Source organism: Mytilus californianus, unplaced genomic scaffold (genome assembly GCF_021869535.1).
Source record: "Mytilus californianus isolate M0D057914Y unplaced genomic scaffold, xbMytCali1.0.p SCAF_13, whole genome shotgun sequence".
NCBI lineage: Eukaryota > Metazoa > Mollusca > Bivalvia > Mytilida > Mytilidae > Mytilus > Mytilus californianus.
In genome coordinates this window covers 41,661,048-41,668,934 of record NW_026262615.1, presented here as the reverse complement: position 1 = coordinate 41,668,934, position 7,887 = coordinate 41,661,048, and the positions used below count along the sequence as shown (strand labels likewise).

Sequence of the window (7,887 nt, the reverse complement as noted above, 5' to 3'; positions counted from 1 at the left end):
ATATCTAGTTAACTCTCTCACTTCTAAACCCCGTGGAAATTTGTGATGCAACTTTACAGGATTATACCTCTACTAGGAGGTGTGTCGCATACTACAATGTACTAGGTCAAAAACTTAGTTCAACTTAGCCACCTCTGTGTATATGTAGAAAAACTATTTCAGCTTACTAAGTTTCAAACACTTTGGAAATTGTTAAGGAAACTTAACATGATTTGATGCCACTACCATAAGGTGTGTTGCCTTACAAGGAAGAAAACACTAAAGTCAAGGTAAAAAAAATTTCAACTTAGAAAAATCATTCCCACTTGTAAACCTATTAGTATTAGAAAATGAAAATTGGTTTGATTATTAACAACAAAGTAAAGGCGTGTGGATTCTAGGAAGGAAATCTTACATAAGAAGTTACTAGTTTAACTTAGAAATAACTGTGCATGTGTTCAAAAATTGTTTTTAAAAATTTAAAACCCATTGCAGTTTCGTGTTCAATTAGTGATACATCCGAAAACGTCTGCCTTTCAAGTCCCAATTTCTTGTCAGCTGGACGGGGTCTATATATAATGCCTCTCATCACTATCTTTTAGCTTACAAATTATAAATAAATTAGGTAATTGCAGCCTAAAACGCCACTATCGATAGGAAAACGTTGGAAAATATACAATTGATATTTTTCTTGATTATGGGTTTTCAGAATCAAATATGTTATGCTTTTTTGGTACGATACGCACAAGCTGTTTAAGTGAAAAATCACTCTTATTGGTGATTCTTCAAGTTATAGTTGGTAAATCATCCTAAAGTGCCTCTGTACATTGAATAAAAAGGATATGACAGAGTTTGAAAATATTTTAGACAAAACATTTTCTGCAAAACGTCTAGATTCAGAAGAAGCAACATCAGATATAAATTAGAACTTTAATAATGACTTGGTGCTTAGTGCTTAAATGAAGTCAGGAAACCTAGTGCTTAATGTTCAAAAAAGGTCAGAGAACCTAATGCTTAGTGTTTAAAACAGTCAGGGAACCTAGTGTTTAGTGTGAAAATAAGGTCTAAGAACCTAATGCTTAGTGTTTAAACAGTCTGAGAACTTAAAGCTTAGTGTTTAAAAAAGGTCAGAGAAACTAAAGCTTAGTGTTTAAAAAAGGTCAGAGAAACTAAAGCTTAGCTCTTAAAAAAGGTCCGACAACTTAGTGCTAAGTACTAAAAAAAAGGTCTGAGAACCTATCTTTTATGAATATATAAATAGTATCATAAAATAAAGTATTATACACTATGTTATGTATATATAAGATGAGAGCGGACTTGGATTCAAATGTAGATATGATTAGTTGAGAGGTAAATGTTATATCAAATAGAATATTTTAGTTGTTATGAATGAACACATTTTAACATATGTTCATGTTTAAATAAGTAGATCATGGGTTTTATCATTTTTTATTTTAGCTTAGATTTTGTTCTAAACTCTTGTTACATACCTTTATAAAAATGATAAACTTAAACTGACATTTTAACAGATTTAGAACAGACATTGTTTTCGATGTCTTGTTTAAAGTTTATCATTTATATGATCTAAAATGTGATTTATCGTTTGCTTAGATAGAAAATAAACAGAAAACATATCTCAAAATGACAAAACCATTAAAATAGGACGAAACACAATCACTCACAGAGTACCCGACTTGGTATAGTCAGATAAACATTGAAACTCCCATGTACATATAAATATATATTTCAATCTCGATCAGTATTCTGAGAACAGGTACATAACAGAACAAACAATGAAAATCCAAACTAGAAAAAGTATTACTTCTAAAATAACCTTATGATACAAATACCAACAAAACCATACATCATATCAAAGTAAACTCTGCAAGGACAATGTACTTAACTTTACTGTATGAAGTCATGCTATCCAACATTAATTAAAAAATGAAAAAAATAAAGGATTTGTAAAAGAATCACTATTGAATATAATGAAAATATTGGAACTAGAAATGGAAATGGAAATACATCTGTTTTCCACAAAGACGGCATATAAAGAATGCTTTCTGATACACGATCTACTAGACAATGAAAAAAAAAAAACCCAAATGAATGAGAGTAAATTTATTTATGCCAAAATATTTATGAAATGAAATCAAATGTTCCTACTTATAGTGGAGAAATCTTTGCCAATAATTCACGTAAAAGTCTCTCAATAATAATTAAAAATGGAACAACTCTCAGCTCACTGAAAGTTTAAGACGGTCACTTGCAATGATTTGCTTCATGTCGACCACGCTTCCTCTGTGAATTAATTATCAACTGCGGGGTAATATCAACAAATTATAAACTATCTAGCAAGGATGTGTCGATTTGGTGTAGACAGGGATGTCTAATATACGTCCTTGGTGTAGATTGATGTGAGTACATAGGTATATGAGAGACATTAATAATAGCTTTGTAAGTTAGCTTTCGGTTTTTGTCTCGCGTGCGACGAAAGTCTTAGTATGTGAGACATAGGTATTCCAATTCGGCGGTAGCGGCGACTGCATACATGTTTTGTTTGAATAATTAAGTCTGTCATATGTCCATTGTCCTTGACCTCATTTTCGTGGTTCAGTGACTGCTTGATAAACAAAATTGTTTTATTTTGTAATGTGAAATACTCACTTATAATGAGTAATAGAATAAATATATTTGATTTACGGGTTCACCTGACCTCGACCGTATTCCAGGGATCAGTGATCAAGGTTAAAGTTACGTGGTCAAGTCCGTATCTCAGATTCTATTAGAAATAGGTCAACTATATTTGGTGTATGGAATGATTGTAAGGTGAACATGCCGACTGACAGGTTTCATCTGACCTTGACCTCAATTTCATGGTTCATTGGACAATGTTAAGTTTTTGTGGTTTGGTCTATATATCAGATACTATAAACAATAGGGCCACTATATTTGGTGTATGGAATGATTGTCAATTATACATATCCGTCTTGCAGGTTTCATCTGACCTTGCCCTCATTTTATTGGTTCATTGGACAATTTTAAGTTTTTGTGGTTTGGTCTATTTCACAGATATTATAAGCAATATGTTATTTATATATAGTGTATTGACTTATTGTGAGGTGAACATGTCTGTCTGGCATATATATTTTTTATATGAACTTGACGTCATTGTGATGATTCATTGGTCAATGATAAGTTTTTGCAATTTTGTCAGTTTATCAGATACTATAAGCAATAGGTCAACGTTATTTGGTGTATGGAATGATTGTAAGGTGAACATGTCTGTCTGGCAGGATTCATGACCTTAACCTTATTTTCATGGTTCATTGGACAATGTAAAGATTTTTTGGTTTGATCTGTTTCTCATGTACTATTCACAATAGGACCACTAAATTTGGTGTATGGAATGATTGCAAGGTGTATATGTCTGTCTGGCATGGTTCATCTGACCGTGACCTCATTTTCATAGAACATTGATAATGTTAAGTTTATGTAATTATTGTATTTAAACCTTCATATTACAGACTTTCAACACGAATTCATGAAGTAAAACAGGCGCGACATTTCAGCGTGTGCACTATTGTTTTTTTTGTATCTAGTTCCTGTACTGACGTATATCGCATTTGTATATATATATCCCATTACTCTTTTTTTCCAATTGAACAAAAAAGTGTAGCTATTTTGCTAATACACTGACGAAAGTAAAAATAAAATCACAAATAAATATCAGTGCACAATCTGGTTGTCACCAGGAGCTTCTAACATACGACAATATGTCGTCAGGTTTTATTTGAAAATTAACATGTGTAGTTCTGATCAAACATGTTTGGTACTATTACATAATTTCTTTTACACTACAATTCAACATGCATTTAGTAACTATCAATATCCGATTCTGCAAATCCAAATAAAAAAGTTAAAAGCTTACCATGAAGTTTTTCATTGAAATGAACAACCTGGGGATAATATTTGATATTTAGTAAATATTGATAGTATATCATCCAACAAGAAATATATCATACCAAGTGGCGATAAACATCTTTAGTTAGCGCAAGACAGACAATGCCATGGCCAGGAAAATAAAAAATTGTAGGTAGCACATAAAAAAAAAATATGAAATAATCAAGCAATTGCAACATGGTCCAACGACATCAGAAGGAGTCTCCAAAAATGTAAGCAGTTTTTTTCCACAAACCACGGATATGTCTTGTCATGTCTTGTCTATGTCGTAACCTCAACTCCTCCTTTCTGTGTTAATGCCACAATCGAATGTGACGCATGACCGGAATTTACCTGCAATCAGAAATTGAAGGTCAGGAACTGCATACCTTTCTTAAGCCTAAGTTTTTGATTGGGTTCGTGTTACAAAATATATTAGTTTTCTGTACAAGTGTTATGTTGTCTGTTGTTTGTGTGTATTCATTTTATTCTCTTTTGGACCTGATGTTGCCTGTCCTTTACTACTTACGGTTTTGATTGTACCATTGGTATGATGATCTGGAAGGGGTTTAATGGTCTTGATGGACAAAAATAAGAAAGGACCATAGATTAGAAAAAAGAGAAAAATTGGCAAAAAGAATAAAGAATGGAGAATAATACTGTTCTACGATTTAAAGAATGGAGAATTATGTGGCAAAAACAATAACAGAAAAATATCCTAAAAATTAAGGATTGCCCATCCAGACCCTCTGGTATCTCATCTGCTTTACAATGTTCATGTTAAATATCCAAGCAGCATCTTCATGTGGAGTAGATATTCCCAAAGTAAGAATGTATTTCCGATTATGAATGTTTTAAAATAGAGTTGATATACATCGACGAATATTAGAAGGTAACACGCTTTTCACATTTATTTGGATATATGAATATAGATTTGGAGTTTCTTTTCTAAATTAAGATGGACGTCTTTCTTTTCAATTAACTCAATGCAATATACATATTTGATATGCTATAGCATGAGATAGAATAGTATTTTACAAAAAGAGATGATTTCAGCTTCCAAATTGTGAAGCAAAATTCCAGCAGCGCCTGTATACGGAGTATATATCTCCTAGATGATACGATATTCCAGGGCTTGTATTTCCTATCATGATTTCCTTGATAGAGGTTTGCTGCTCACAAGGAAGTTATTAAACCAAGAGTTCCAAGTGATGAAGTTGAAATCACCCCTTCGTAAATTTTACGGACGCCATCACGAGTTGGTTAACCGTTATGGAATATCCGTTTCAAAGATGATAGTGGATATGTTCCAAATGTCATAACTACAATCCCGTCCCCTTTTCCCCGAATGTGACCTACTGAATAAGACTTATTAACGGGTTTGCACTAACATGAGCAACATGACGGGTGCCACATGTGGAGCAGGATCTGCTTACTCTTCCGGAGCACTTGAGATTACCCGCAGTTTTTGGTTGGGTTCGTGTTGATCAGTCCTTAGTTTTCTATGTTGTGTTTTGTGTACTTTTGTTTATCTGATGGTTTTTTTCTTTTTAAGCCATGGCGTTGTCAGTTTATTTTCGACTTATAAGTTTGAATGTCCCTTTGGTATCTTTCGCCTCTCTTTTCCAGAGGTACCAAAAGAATAAAACTTTGAAGCTGTTAGAGAATGATCATGAAAAGTGGTAAATATTGACACTTTATATAAATATATATAGCAATTTGAATTTACATTTTTTCACTTTTATGTCAAATAATCCATCTGGAGGTACACACAGTATTCAATAATCAGGCTTTTAAAATAAATAACATAAACAAATGAAATATTGGCACTTTTTATTGTCATTACATAAGTGTTAGTAAGGAAGACTCAAAGTTGCTCTGAATTTGTGTAAAACTATCCTTCCTGAGGTACCAAAACACACTCATTAATCGAATAACATTACAAATATGTTTATGTAGATATAGGAAGATGTGGTATGAGTGCCAATGAGACAACTCTCCATCCACGTTACAATTAATGGCATACATGCAAATAAAAAGAATAATGACAACACTGTACATGATACATCATAAGAAAAATAAAAGTAAATGATATAATATACACATGTACTGATAATGCAGTTGTTGAGTCCGTTCTCCCTAGTGATCATGACCTTATAGTGAACAGAGCAGTCTACTGCATAATTGACTGAACTGAACGAAATACAACCAACCTATTTAAATTATTGATATCAAAATACGAACATGTATTTTTAGGCTTCAAAGTTATTTTCTTTAATTTAACATGGCTCAGTTTCATAATTCTTTAAAATTTACTATAATTATATAATTTAATAATTACTTTCTTTTAAAAAAATACTTTTTTAAAGAACAACTTTTTATAATTTTCTCCTTCATTTGTTTTTATTTTATATTTTACTTTAATAACGTAAATTTCATATATATATTTCTATAAGCAAACATTAAATAAATCAGGTATATGAAGGAATACTTTGTGCATGGATATCTGTGTAGAGAGTTATAAATCTAAGCATTTCTAAAAAGAATTTTTTTTTTTTATAATTAAAAGAACAGTCTGAGCTGAACAAACTGTCAACTGACAGGAAGGCAAAAACTGACTAGCTATATTTGGAATAATTTCGTTTTGATTGGTCTTGAATCCTCTTGTGTCGCTAGTTTTCGCCATTTGGTTTCGGTACAGCATTTTCTCTAAAATAGAAAAGAAACAATGAGCATTATGATAACATTTGTTTTTCAAATCAATCAAAGAAATTCGACGTTTGATGTTTTCAATAACTTTGAATCAAAGATGTGATGTAAATTTTGATCAACGCTTAAAGTTTGATGTACTGTTAAGAACTAATATACTCTTATGTATAAAAATGTCAAACCCCGTAAGAAAAAAGATAATTTCAGAATCTGTGACAAATGAGACGGAATAATTTTGAAATTATGAATTTTCCCCATTATAGCAGCAATACACCGACATCAAGAGCTTGCAGCTGCTACTCAGACTTTATAAAACGTTACCAGGGTCTGAGCAGAAAGTTGATGAACCAGGGTTATGTCAAAGAACGTCTCGTCCTTTTTATAAAAAAATTAAACGGAGGATACCAAGACATGGTTGATAAATATTCAGTATCAACTTCGCAAATAATACATGATTGTCTTGAAGTATACGATTCTCGGTAATGACCTTATTTATTATATTAATTACGTGTTATAGTGGTCCTTTTTTTGTGTTCTATATTTTTAACTTTTAATGTTTAGTCCATTGTTGGTAATATCCTTTACGCATGGCTCAGTATTTATACATCCTGCCATTGTGTTATTGTGCTATGGTCATTTTTTTAAATCTTGTCTTTCCTTTTTTGCTTTTATGCTTTGTCTATTGAGTGTTTTCATGCCATTTTGTTTTTCTTTGTTGACATAGTTGTTTGCTATCATAGTGATTAAGATAATCACAAAATGTTGACTGCTGTACCCCAATTTTTGACATTTTACCTATTATGTCTATTTGTGTTGCTCACACATTGTTGTCAATATAATGGAACTAACGCGACTGTAATACAAGTGAGAGGTTGAGCTAGCTATAAAACTAGGTTTAATCCAGCATTTTCTACATAAGGAAATGCCTGTACCAAGTCAGGAATATGACAGTTGCTTTCCATTCGTTTGATGTGTTTGAGCTTTTGATTTTGCCATTTGTAAAGGGACCTTCCACTTTGAATTTTTCATGGAGTTAGGTATTTTTGTTATATTAATTTTTACAAATATAAGCATCCTAACTAAACTGGTTGCGAGACCAATCACATAATATCACAACTTGAAAATACAGACACCCTCTCCCACACCCTAAATCGAATTTACCATAATATAGATGGGAAGTTCTACTGGTCAATACCACACAAAGAACATACATTTTTCGTCTTAGAATAAAACTCATATATTACATGAATGGTAATG

The 7,887-nt window shown here is 32.0% G+C and overlaps 1 protein-coding gene across 2 annotated transcripts in view; it reads right to left on the bottom strand.

The window, feature by feature from the left end:
- Positions 1-5,739: 5,739 nt before the first annotated feature.
- The window catches only part of LOC127723685 (uncharacterized), a 45,176-nt gene continuing 43,028 nt past the window's right edge, over positions 5,740-7,887 (bottom strand). For both annotated transcript variants that reach the window (XR_007992203.1, XM_052230427.1), the window contains exon 11: positions 5,740-6,630. The gene's annotated coding sequence lies outside the window, so the exon portion shown is untranslated. The remainder of the gene's footprint in view (positions 6,631-7,887) is intronic.